This window comes from Camelus ferus, chromosome 25 (genome assembly GCF_009834535.1).
Source record: "Camelus ferus isolate YT-003-E chromosome 25, BCGSAC_Cfer_1.0, whole genome shotgun sequence".
NCBI classification, from domain to species: Eukaryota; Metazoa; Chordata; class Mammalia; order Artiodactyla; family Camelidae; genus Camelus; species Camelus ferus.
The window spans coordinates 16,580,197-16,594,117 of NC_045720.1; the positions used below are offsets into that span (position 1 = coordinate 16,580,197).

At 39.9% G+C, this 13,921-nt stretch overlaps 1 protein-coding gene across 7 annotated transcripts in view; it reads right to left on the reverse strand.

Annotated features, from left to right (window-relative positions):
• COLEC10 (collectin subfamily member 10) overlaps positions 1-13,921 on the reverse strand; it is a 397,848-nt gene that overhangs the window by 74,919 nt on the left and 309,008 nt on the right. The window contains exon 1 of one of the 7 annotated variants that reach the window (XM_032468087.1): positions 2,097-2,184. The exons of the other annotated variants lie outside the window; for them this stretch is intronic. The gene's annotated coding sequence lies outside the window, so the exon portion shown is untranslated. Of the gene's footprint in view, positions 1-2,096; positions 2,185-13,921 lie in introns of those variants that run through there. 7 annotated transcript variants of the gene reach the window in all.

A 13,921-nucleotide genomic window follows, 5' to 3' on the forward strand; every position in this document is an offset into this window, starting at 1 on the left:
GAAATGGAAGCCTGAAAAACTTCACAGTGTTATCTCACAACAAGGCTACTTTAATATCTATGTTATGCTATATATTTTTCACCTCCCAGTCCTTATCACATTGGCATGTGAACACGTTTCTGACAATGAGACTTCCCAGAAGGACTGTGCGTCCATGTGAGGTTTTGACCTGCAGTGTCTAGCTCTGGACAAAAGCAGCTGGATTCCAGGATTGTCACAGCCTCTTCTGAAACAAAAGCAGCAACCTAAATCCTTCTTCTGCCTATTAAAAAGCTGCTCCTCTGACTTCAAATGAGTGTATATAATTGCAGCTTTCACCAAATGTATTGACATAAAATAAATTGACTGAAAGATGGAACAGGATGCTGCTTTTGCTGCAGGATTTAATGATTGAGATATACATTCTAACAGAAACAGCATCATTGTTCTGTTTCACTAAATGTTATCCACTCTTTCAACAGAATTAATATTTAAATCCAGGATATCTTCCAATTTTCAGAGACATCACAAAGGGAGAACTTAGCTGAACAGTTAATGTGTTTAGAAACTGGGGTTTAAAACCAGTCTCTGGAACATGTATAAGTCAGTTTTAGTTCTATACGTTAAATTCTATTATACCATTTCTCCATCTATAACTCACTCGCTTTCCTCTCCCATTTAAAAAGTACTCTATGCCAGGCTCTCTGCTTCCCTCTGAAGTTTCCCTTGAAAACACCAGCTTCAAAACTAGCTGGTTAGGAAGACCATCCATTTATTCATTCTACAAATGGGATACATAAAGGAAACAAAGAGACGTAAACCCTTGCATTCTTGGAATTTATACTGGGGGAAATGGATGGCAGACAGCCAATAAAAAATAAACATAATAAGTAAGTTAAATACGTGGCAGACTACATGGCAATAAGTGCTACAGAAAAAGTACAGCAGGATCAGCAGTGCTGGGAAGCAGGAAGTGGGTGGGCAGCTTGTGGTTGTAAACAGGGCACTCGGGTGGGCTTTGCTGAGACAGCAGTATGTAGGCAAAGGCTGGAAGCAGGTGCAAGTACAACCAGGTGGGCGTCTGGGGGAAGAGCATGGATGGCTGCAGCTGCCTCCGGTACAACTCGAAACAGGTGGCCAGTGCAAAGGTCCTCAAGCAGGAGGGGACTGTATAATGGGAGGAAAATCAAGGAATCCAGAGCGAGCAAGGGAAGGCTAATAGGGGACAATGTCAGAAAAGGTGGAAGTGGGATAAGGAGGGTCTCCTGGCATTTTCAGGATTTCGGCATTTACTCTGAGGGAGACCTAAGCCATTGGGGGGGTTTTAACAGAAGAATGTCACAACCCTTCTTATGTTTTAAGATTACTCTGATTGCTGAGTTGAGAATAGATCGGGGAGGACTAGTTTAGAGGCTACTGCAACAATCCAGGTAATGGGTGACTGTAGTTTATACGAGGGTAGAAGAAGAGGAGGTGGTAAGAAGTTCTCACTTGATCACTTTCTATAGGTCTACTTTGACTGAAGAGCCAACAGGATTTCCTGAGAGACTGAATGTGGGGTATGAAAAAAACGGCTGTTCTTTCCCAATGTCATTACACCGCATGCATGATGAGTTCTGCATTTTCCCCACCTTGAGCAGTTTCTTCCACTGGGTGCTGAACCTGTTTTTCTGTAATGCTGTATCCTTGCTGTTTCATCCAGCACAGACTTAAAAGGGAAATTAAAGGTTTAAGGGGCACAATGGTTTGACTATGGGAGGGGCCCACCTCCCTGAAAGGGGGTGATCATTGTTTGTTTGTTTTCCATTTGCTCTTTTTGAAAAAAAAATAAAAGCCCATGCTTAAACTGTCACAGAACAAACAGAGCCTCTACTTGGTTCACAATTGATGCAGCTGATCTAATTCACTTTTGACAATTCCATCACAGTTCTGACAACGACAGCTTTTATTTTTCTCCAAATTTCAAGATACTATATTTGGAGGTTGCTGGCAGAGACACGAGAGGAATCTTGGCATATGAACAACATAATTGCCAGAGGGAGCAGTACCAACCATGAGCTGGTCTTGCCAATTTTTGTCCCCAATCCAGCTTGCTGGGTAAGAATGATCTTACCTACCGAGTGTATGATTGCTTCTCAGTTGACTGAGCTGTTATACATACATCAGCGTATGTGATCCTCATGGAAAGCCTGTGGATTATGTGTTGTTGGCTGCGTGTATTGTCTCAGGGAAGGGTACTGATTTCCCCAGGTCATGTCACTGGTAAATGACAGGGCCGGGCTCAAAATTGGGTTTCAGAAATTAATTCTAGTCATATTTCTGCTATGTTGCAGTCAATGGATCTGGAAAGAGAAAGCAGACCATAAGAGAACACTGTTATTTCACAGTCTTGTTAAGGATGAGTTTCCAAGAACATAAGGTGGTGGTGTTCAACCAGTTTCTAGGAGCGCTAAGGCCTTGACCTTAGAGAAGAAGACTCAGCCAGGTTGAAACCCTGCTTATTCCACTTCCCTCCAGAGGAAAGCCTTCAGCCTCCACTGGCTCTAGCAGGAGTTAATTCCTCCCAGCAGCTATGCTTTGATTGTAGAGGACATTCATTCCCTGCCCCTAAATGGCTTTAGAGAGCCCTTATCTTAAATATGATTGCTGCTGTAGTTCATCTGCAAGGACTAAAGTTCTATGACGAATGAGAGGGCCTGTTTACGAAGTCGGCAGTGCTAACGAAGCTCCTTGAGAACTGTTAAGTCCTGTTAGTATAAATCTGGAAATAATTTGATACATGTCTCCTTTACAGGAACAAGAATAAAAAGTCACCATCTGCCTTCCCCCAAAATAATATTAATGGACTCAACACCATGGATTTCAATTGAGGCAGCTTCTAAAATTAGGGGAATAGAAGGCACAAAATTCCTTCCATCGGAAGTTTACTGATTTTCCAATTAACATCGAAAGTTTGCTCCTAAAATTTTTGCTTACTGGCTCAGAAATGAAGTACGGCAGTGGATGATAACGGACGTGATTTGCTGTATTCCATATATCATCCACAATGTCAAGGTGACTGACAATGAGCAACTCTTAGCTGTTTAAACACTCTTCAACTGAGGTAGCATCATTAGAAAAGGTAAAGATTGCACAGCATGAAATTCTTGCACATTTTTAATGATTCTAGCTTAAAACAAATATACAAAAAGTCTATTTCTAGGTGAATTTGATCCAAAACATAATAAAGAGAGGATATTTTCTTAAGGAGGACTCAGCGCTTTTTAAAAAAATAAAATTCAATTAAGTGTAATTTTTGAACTGATTCAAGGTTGCTAGCATTTTAACCTTCAGGCCATTTTAAGATGCTTATAATGAAAAAGTGAAAAGAATCTTCATTATCACACTAATATTTGTGTCCTTGGCAACACTGGTAAACACAGAAATCATTTACTAACTTAGCTACTTTTTGTATTGTCTATTGAATACACAGCTTCGGGGTACTAGGTCCATCTGTAACTCGAGAGATACTATTCAGCTTAACTCTTAATCACAACCTTGGCATTAAACACCTAGAATTTAGCAACTTGTAACAGGTATCCGTGTGCATCTCTTAGGTAAACACAGTTACAAAACAAACCTGGAAGCCATTACTCTAATTTCTGGAAAAGTTAAAAACTTATACAATGTTTGTTTGTACAGGGAATTTTTTATTGATATATTCTAAGCACTGAAAACAGTACCTGGTAAACAGTTGGGTTCTCAATAAATATTTACTGAGTGTTGGTTAAATGAATAGATGTTCTATTTCTCTCACCAATATTTGAATCATTTTAGCAAATGTGAGTGCTTACCGTATGCTAAGTAATATGCTAGGTCCTAGGAAAGATAGAATGAAGTAGAGGAACCAGAGATGAGCTCACAAACTTAAGTAGCTAGTGACCTAGTAGGGCAGGACAAAAGGAGGAGATAAAGAAGAAAGCCAGGTTCTGAATGTGTGATCATAGAAAAGAAAGCTACAGCCTGTCAGGGGAGGTCACACAAAACTTCAAAGAGGATAGGAAACTTGATCTCAAGTTTGTGAGAGAGACGCATTGAGGAATGAATGAAACCTCACGGAATCAATGATGAATCAGTTCCCTTTTTCCTTCCTTCCTTCCTTCCTCCCTTCCTTCCTTCCTTCCTTTCCTTCCCTTTTTTTTTCTTTCAAAAGTCAATTCTTATCACTCTTTAAGAAGTCAGACAGCATCTTACTGAAATTTTAATTGGGGTGCTTAGTTTTGTTAATTACTTGTTTCTTGGGTTAGGACATCAAATGCCCACTGTGTATTAAATGCCAAGCCCTGTCTGTGCCCCATGTCGGGCACTCATCGATGTAGGAGCACCACTCCTGGCTAGAGGGTCCTGCCCACCCCCTGGCCCCCCCACCCCCCTGCTGTGTGTCATCGGAGCACATCTTCCAGGTGGGAAGACCTCCCCTCCTGCAGGAAAACACTTTGAAGCTGAGACCTGATGAGTGAGAGTAGAGATAAACAGGGAAAAAAAAACAGGAGTGGGTGGCGAGGAGGAAAAGACCTTCCAGGAAGAGGAGGGAGCAAGTGTGAAGTCACCCATTCCCATAGGATCCGAAGACCAGTTTCTTGGGAGTCCTGAAAATGAACGGCTTCAGGAGCAAATGGAAAGCAGGTTTTCCTGTCACTCCTCCCCCACTTGGCCATCTCCGCCGCGCTGCACTGACAGGCCGCGGGGAACACGCTTTCACTTTTCCGGTATTCTCCTCCCACTGACCCGGAAGTTGCAAGCCACAGGTTTCTTGGAACTGCGAATATTGTTTGAACTCCAGCTAAAACTGGAGATGTGTTTTGAGTCACATTATGCAAGCATATTTATACCATCTGTTTATGACACTGACAGGTGGACACTATGATTCATTACACATAGAGCCTACTAAACATAGACGCTTGGAAAATCCTGAGCTCTGGAGAGTCGTGGATGAGCCAGTGTGCAGAAGGACAAGGTAGAATTTTTTATAGCTTGTCAAATAAAATCCTTACCTTGATGAAAATGTTTGGAGAATATTTCATAAAACAGATTAGGCAGATGAGGATCAAGATGAGGATGGAGGAAACAGTGACAAAATACATACTACTATGAGCAATTATGGAAGATTTTTCTTTTCCATGGTGTGTGTGTATATGCCATGTGCACATGTATTAATCAGAAAACATTTGGTAACTATGGGGTCAGAAACAAATCATTATCTGTGTCAAAAGAAAGCCAATTACTTCTTTTTCTTCAGTAATGTTCCTACCTGATTTGGACTTGATAGCTTTTTTTTTCTTCTTTTTTAAAAATAATCTACTTCTTAAACTTATTATTTTTTTTTAATTTTTTTAATGGAGGTACTGGGGATTGAACCCAGGACCTCGTGCATGCTAGGCATATGTTCCACCACTGAGCTATACCTACCTCTCTGGACTTCATAGCTTGTACTCCTTATCTTTATAAGCAGGTAATTCTTTATTTTCTTTTAAGTCATATTAGTATCCTTTGATCACAATACACACAGACCTAAATTTCAAGGCACAAAATATACCAGTCTTTTTGTTTTCAGAAACTATTTCCCTGTCCATAAATTAAGAATACTACCACCACAAACCAAGGCTGGTATCTCTCCAGCCATTCTCTGTTTCAGCTAAATGTGCAAACTTTTAACAGCTTCATAAATAACAATAACTTTTAAAGTAATTTCAATAAGCAAGTATCTCAAAGTCAAGCTGTCTGGTGGGGACCCTTCCCCTTGGGGTAGTAGAAACATCCAAAAGAGTCAAAGAAGAAAGAACTCACTGCTGTATTCAATTAGTTGAGAAACCATCAAAGTAAATAAGGTAATACCTTCAAGAACACACAGAAAGGGAGGCAGTGAAGTAGAACAGATTAAAAGAAAAAGAAGAAGTCTGTTTTAGCTACCAAGTAACCCCAGAGGTGAAGAATAATTTCTTCTTCAGGACAATTTTAGTAAAGGTCTCCTAGCAAGATGGCTCGGTGGAAACGACTTCTTTTCATCTCTGAGGAAAACTGATGAAGTTTGCAGGAAACACAGGCAGTTGAATTCCAAACAAAGTACGGTAGGTCAGTGGGAGCAACTTTAGAAATCTTTTGTCCTCTCCTAAAATACTAATGGCTTTGAAAAGTCCCAGTGGTTTTGAGGTAAGTCATTTACATTTTAAGAATAAGAGACACTCCAGAGGAAAATCTCCTTAACTCTGTGTCAACTCAAGAGGGTGTTCATGGAATTCTCAGCCTTCTCAAACATAGAGCTAATGACGCTCAACTTACAAAATTATTTTTTAGCCATAAATTGTGCAGTAACTGTTCGTTAAGTCCTACTATATGCCAGGATTTGTGTCAGGCTGAAGAAATACCCAGATACATGAGGTCTCTGATTTCAAGAGTGAGAATGAGAAAAATATCATTAGGTATTACACAGTTATTAATCTAAAATATTATATATTAATATAAAATTATAGGAGTATGACTATAGTATTGCAGGATCACCATAGAGACAACTCTATCTGGAAGAAGCAATAGAGAAAATTCCGAAACATAAATTTCAAGAGTTTCAATGAATATGCTGTAGGTGTTCCCCGAATCACTGCACATGCACCTGTGACAGACATGACTAATCCATCACTGCACTCATTCCCACAGAGCTGAGTTTCACCCTCAGAATCCTTCTCAACACGGCTGATCACCACCAATAAGTAAAAGCGGGTATGGACCCTACTTGCTAATCTGTCTCTTTACAAATGCAGGGAATTGTTTTAGTACAGTTTTGAGAGCAATTATCCACCCAAATTGTTCATTGTCAAAGGGTATCAGTTGGATAAATTATTTAAAGGTGAGGGGACCAAATATCAGATGATCCACATTCATGCCCTCGCTTTGTGACTCTGGCTAAAACTTAACATCAAAATTTCTTTCCTTGTCAGAAATGGGGAAATATTCTGTAAGTGTTAAACGTTAAATGTAAAAGTATTCACTATAACAGTACTTTGAAAACTGAAGTGTTAAGCCAACACAAGATCCAGGCTATCATGATAATGTTCTTCATGTTACTCATGGTATTGGTTCTGACTAATTTTTTCACAGTATTCTGGGAATTCTCCCATGGCATTACCCCTCCTTCCCACCTTGCAAAATCTAGGATAAGTATGTTCAAATGAAAATCAAAGGTATCCTTAAAGGGGAAAAGAAGTTTTAAAATGTGAAGGAGGGCAGAGATGGGAGAGTTCCTGTGTAGTAATGCAGCAGTTTAGGAGCAAAGGTTTGGAAGCCAGATTACGTGGGTGTGAATCTTGCATTGGCCACTAGCTGTGTGACCTTGGGCAAGTTATTTACTTGTTGTGGTTTCCATTTCTTCATCTGTAAAATGAGGTTAACAGAACCTGATTTATAATGATATTGTGAGGCTCGAAGGAAATAATGTGTGTAGAGCTCGTAACGGTGCCCTTAAAAAAGCTAGCACACAATAAATATGAGATGTGCTTTTATTCACTAAATAGAAATGTGTTGAGTGTCTGCTAAATGCCAAATCCTCAGCAGTGCGAAGCTGCCTCCTTCAACTCTCAGCAAAGCCCAGATTTGTTCAGTTTAAGATGAATGTTGCAATAGGATGACCCGAAGGATAGGCTCTGTTTCGTACCAAGAGAATTTTTTAGCTGTAAGGAAAAGGGCAAGACTGTTTACAAAATCAGTGATCTTAAAGAGAAAATGAACTATAAAAAAGAAGTCATCTTTTTCTTTCCTTCCTTCCTTCCTATAATATTTATCGAGAGTTTATTAAGCATTAGATTCTATGCTAGAAATCTCAAAATTTTGTATGATGGTGAATCCCTCAGAAATACTGGTAGCTTTGATATTGCCCATAAATCCAGTGATTCTTTAGAAGGCAGCTTAAATGATCCTGCAAAAGTACTAAATTGAGTCATTGCAACAAAGCATTAAATGTTAGCTTCCCAGATTCTGGGGTCTCCAAATTTGTTCTAATATTCTTTATCAGAAAAAAAACTTTTGAGGATTCACCTCCAATATAAGCACGATATTAATTTATAAATTATATAGAGGAGCCACTATAATAACAATAAGATACTATTTATTAAAAGACACTAACAAGGGAACATTTAAACAAGTGAGATAAAATAAATTAATGCTCTAGTATTTCTTTTGTACCTCAGTGGATTGCCCTGTGCACACTCCTGGGGTTCTCACAGCTTACGTAGAAGGCATCTCTTTTATGAGATTTACACAGGTAGAAGAAAAACATAAAACTACAAAATGAAGAAAAATGTTTCTTTTTTATAAGGCCATCATCTTGTGAGGTAATTGGCAACTTTTACCCTCTGCCATGCTAAGGAAGACTTTACTAGAGGTAAAATACACAACAAGAATTTCTCCAGAAATGCAACACATTTTCTTGAGATGCATTGCCTTTTAATTAATAGTTGCTAAACCCACTTATCAAACTCGGCAGCAAAGCACAGTGGTTAAGCTCAAAGTCTCTGCAGACCTACTTCCTGATTCAAATTCCAACTCTACCACTTCCTAGAAATGCATTTTTGGACATCTTACTCAGATGTTTTATGTCTCAAGTTTCTTCGTTTGTGAAAGGCGGAATGATGGTATGCTTATATCATAAGGTAACTATGAGGATTAGATAACTCCCTAGCACAAACTTTGTATCCTAGGGTTCATTTTTATTATTAACTTTAATAAAGACAGCATTAAAAAGCTAAGCTTTCTTTGCTTCATTTTTGAGTAAGTTGTTAAACTGCTTTACAACCATCAAAAGGTAAAGCAGTCTTCTTGAAGTGAATTTAATCCTTAATCCCCAGAAAAGCAGATCAAAGGTGATTTACCCAGCTTCCCAAAGGAATGGAGCAGGAAACAGAATCCAGATCTCCACGTGTGCTGTGCCCCATGAACCTGTGACTTCTCTAGGCTTCACTCTAGCTTCCCACAAAATCTATTCCTAAGGGGAGGGGATTTGCATAGGTGGTTCTGAGCCAGCGGTCCCTTCCTCCCTCCCTCATTTGTCTGTGTGTGTGTCATTTTATTGAAATGAATCTAAAAGGTGAATTTTATGGGTGAATGTTGGCAGAAGCATATATCAGGGTATGAAAAGGCACTGCCCTAAAGGAGGGAACTGGAATAGTGTATGTGTTTGCATTCAGCGATTCCAAGCTAGTGCTCAATGATTCTGCTAATTGGATGTACTAACTAAGGGTATCTCTTTTCGCTCTTGCTAATTTAGGAAGGAAGGAAGGAAGGAAGGAAGCAAGGAAGAAATTGGTATGAATACCTATTATGTGCCAGTTATTTGATTATGACAGATTGATGGGGGTGGGTATAATTATCCCTATTTTACACACAAGGCACTGAGTCTCAGAAGGTTGAAGTAACTTTCTCAAGATCATAAAGATATTAAGAGACATAGCCAGCATTCATTAACTAGGTATATCAGAGACTAGGTGATCTCTCACACATCTGTCTTATGCCTCCCATGAGAAACGCACCAGTGTTCATCATCATGTTCATCATGGAGTGACCAACCGCTCGCCCCAGCTGCTCTCTTAGGAATGTCTCCCTGAACAAATGCAAGCCCTTGGGCTCTCGTAGACCCAGAACTTGAGCACAAGCTGAATCTCAATGGCAAAAAAAATGCATGATTTTGATAATGATTCAGTCAAGTTAGCCCTTCCCCTACCCTATAGTATTTCATTTACTAAATTACTCATTTTCATGAGAATCACGAATGAAAAATAGTGATTCAGAGTAATATGGGAACTTGGAAGCTAAGAAGGGGAATGGCATTCTGGGACTTTCCAGCCTCCACAGTGAGTTCCCAGATTAGCTCTTTCCCATATGTCTTTCACTCACTGCTTGTAACTGAGTGGAGTTACATTTATTATAAAAATATCTTTTCAGACAGTTCCCAGTTTGAAAAATTATTGTGTTCTATAATTCACTGAGAATTCATTTATTTGGGTCTTGAACTGCATTTTTCCATAGGATTCCTGCTGTCAGTTTAGCTACCAAAAACTCTCTGACCTCTAATATAGCTGAAATTTACTTAGTACCACACCAGTAAAATGTAAATAATAGACTTAAATAAGAAGTATTTTTGTAATTACTAAAATTATTATAAATATGATTGTAATAATTGTAACTTTGTACCAGGCTCAGTATTTAACACAATCTCATGAAAATCTATGATGAAATCATATCCCATTTTTATAAATGAGAAAACTTCTCTAAGGCAGATTAAGTAAGTCACCTAAAGACGCATAGTTAGCCAATTGTCAGGATCTGAACTCAGATCTAGTGCATATTTGATGTTCTGCTTGGTCAGACTCTCCGAATATTGATGTAATAAAGCACTGGCATCAGAGACAGGAGATTCAATTCTGCTTCCAGCTCTGTTGAGAGCACACTTTGGGCAAGTCCTTTGACTTCCCTGGACTTAATTAATTCACTGTAAGTTGAACACTTTGGACAATTGGTCTTTAAATTCCAGGCCAACTAAGCCTCTCAGTGATACATTTCTCATCACCTCTAAAAGCAGCTCTCAGGGGAAGGATGTAGCTCAAGTGGAAAAGTGCATGCTTAGCATGCACAAGGTCCTGGGTTCAATTCCTAGTACCTCCTCAGAAAATAAATAAATAAGTCTAATCACCTAAAAGCAGTGCTCTTAGCCCTTTATTCCAAGGCTAAAATTTTTAGAAACTTCCTTTTTCCTAGTCAATCTAAATATATCTCGAATAATTTCCAAATATTTTTCTCCTTGAACCCTACACAGTAGCTCTATATGCCCTTCTCTATCCATCCATCCATCCATCCATCCATCCATCCATCCAATCAGTGACTATGTAATTTACTATCAGCATTAGGAAATCAAAAAAGGTTATAGTCAAATAGGTGGAAATGAAATATGACTATTAGAATGGATATTTACTTACTTAACACAGATACACTGGGATCCAAGAGGAACACAGAGGAATCCTTTATGTCTGCCTGGAATATATTAGTTATAGTATGGTAGTCTGTAGTGAAGCAGAAATAAAGACTGACATCTCAGGGGCTGAACACAGAATTTACTTTACACTCAAGTAAAGTTTAATGTGTTCTGGTGACAGTTCTAGGCAACTCTCTTCCAAGAGACAAACCAGGAACCAGGTTGCTTCTAACTTATAGCTTTGTCATCTTTGAGCCTTCACTTACAACTACATAGAAAGCAGAGAATGGAAAATCATGCATAAGGCTTTGTGGCTAGGGTTGTAAATCACTTTTACCACTTCTGCTCACATTTCTCTGGTGAGAACTCAGTCACGTGGTCCTAGCCACATGCAATGCTGACAGGGAAATGTACTCTTCCAGTATTTGCAGAAATCAAATTACTTGGTGACCAAATTGCATTCTGTTTCCTACAGGAACTCGGGGAGTTTATCTTGTAGAGCTGCAAATGAGTGAAGATTTTTTAAATGAGCAGGAGTTTTATAGGTGATAAATCTAGATGGAGGTGCTTAGGTTAGAAAAAAATCCTGACCAAAGATCCAATTACAGCCAAAGATCCAGAAAGAGCATGTCATGTCCAGAGGCTAGTATTCATTACATAAATATTTATTGGGTCCATATCATGTGTCAGTCCCATGCTAAGTGCGGTCATTATCTTGAGAATACTGTTCAAAGTAGACGTCTTAGCAAGAGTTCCCCCTGAAACAGTGCCTGAGGCAAATTCCTGAGAGACGATACTGTATTTATAAAGTGACACCTCAAAGCAAAAGTGATGGATAAGGAAAAGTGAAACAGAAAAGGAAGACAAGCCAGTTCAAAGTTGTGTTGTGTAACTGGCCACTGATACGAGCAAACTGTTGCTTGAGCCTGAAGGTTGGAGACTTATGAAATGTGTGTCATAACTGCTCTAAGAGGATTTGAAGTTGTGCACAAGAGATATCCAGTATCACCTTCTTCCAGGACCATCCACCTCTTACACTACTCAGGTCCACTTTGGCCTTCCATTAGTCCAGTGCATCACAAAGTCTCCTGAAAGGAGTACTCAGTTATTAAAAATAGACTAGTGGAACGAGCTCCAGTCCCTGCTGCGGTAGCTGGCCCTGAGGCACATAATTTAAATTCATTCTCTCATCCCTACACTATTTGTTATGGGCCGAATGTTTGTGTCCCCTCAAAATTTATACATTGAAACCCTAACCCCCAATGTGACTGTATTTGGAGTTAAGGCCTTTACAAATTAAGTTACAAGGTAGCTTCCTAATCCAGTAGCTCGCTCTCTCACCCTCCCCCCTCACCTGCACCAAGGAAAGGTCATGTGAGCACACAGTGAGAGGAGGCCACCTGCAGGCCAGGTGGGGAGCTCTCATCGGGAACCACAAGGGCCAACACCTTAGTCGTGGACTTCTCAGCTTCCAGAACTGTGAGAAATAAATTTCTGTTGTTTACATGACCCAGCCTATGGTATTTTGTATGGTGCCCCAAGAACACTAATACACTATCCATTTAATATTTTCCTCATCCTTAGCTTGCACTTTGGCTGGTCTGGGAGTCATTCCTAGTGGTCAAGGTTGCTTGCCTAGTGATGTGGCCTACAACTTCAATCCCGAGGGCTGCAGACTCATGTCCTTGCCAGGTCGTGGTTATTATACTTGCTCAGACATCATTTTCAGTGGGTACAGCACTCCAAGTAAATTCTCTGGTTAATAGATTCCAACTTTCCTTCTTAGTATAGCAGCAGCAACCCTAGCTCCTCATGGAAACCATGATAATTACCCACACTCATGCTGTAGTCATCCCCTTGCATGCTGATTCACCAGTGTGAAGAATCCAGAGTGACTAAATGGTAGTTCTAGGGGGGAGGGTACAGCTTGGTGGTAGAGTGTATGCTTAGAATGCACAAAGTCCTGGGCTCAATCCCCATATCTACATTAAAAAAAAACAATTAAAAAATAAACAAGCCTAGTTACCACCTCCCCCTCCAATCAATCATCAATCAATCATCAATCAATCAATCAATCAATGGTAGTCCTAGCTTCACATAGAATGGAACTCTTCCCTTTTTCCTTTGGAGGTAAACCTTTTAGGAAAATAGAACCTTAAGTCCAGCAGAGCTTGAGCACAAATATTTCAAATGGGTCTCAAATAATGATGATAAGAGTGCCTAATTTTATGTGAATCTCTTGCTTCCTGGATTCATGTGTTCTACCTATTGGGGACCCAGTGGCATCTCCTGAACATTGGTTCAATATATTTACTCTATTCTGAAGATGGTGCTGGAAGAGTAAGGGCAGTATTATTGAGCTGGCTCATTACTTGAGTTTTTAATAAGCATTTCCACTGTTCTGCTAGGTCAGGTGCTTCTGGATGACTAGGTATATAATAAGTCAAGTAGATCCCAAGTTCATGACGGTATTCCAAGCATTCTATAAGCCTTCGATTGCGGTGCTAGTTGTAGCACTGAAGGCAGAAAAGGCAAACCCATATCCTGACACATAATAATCCTACTAAGGATACATCATCTCCTCACTCCAAGGTAGCCACCAAGCAACTGGTTTCATCGAGGGAGGGTCCCGTTACAAGGGCTCAGCATTGGTCTCCAGTGTTTGAAGTTTGGGTAGTGAGCCACAGCAGTACCGAGATCAGCCTTGAAAAGAGGCATCCCATGCTATTTGATCCATGCATCTAGACTTTGTCTCTGCCCCATGGCCACTTAATTCACGAGCGCATTGTGCCAGCACTGGGCTTGCAGAAAGTGAGGCTGGCTGTCATCCTCTCCACTTATTGAGTGTTTCCTCGCTGGCTCACCCTTTCCTCATGGTTTATGTCTCTGACCATAGAACCATCCATGTGGATCTTCTGCAGACTTCCTTTTTGCCCTTCTTATCTTACT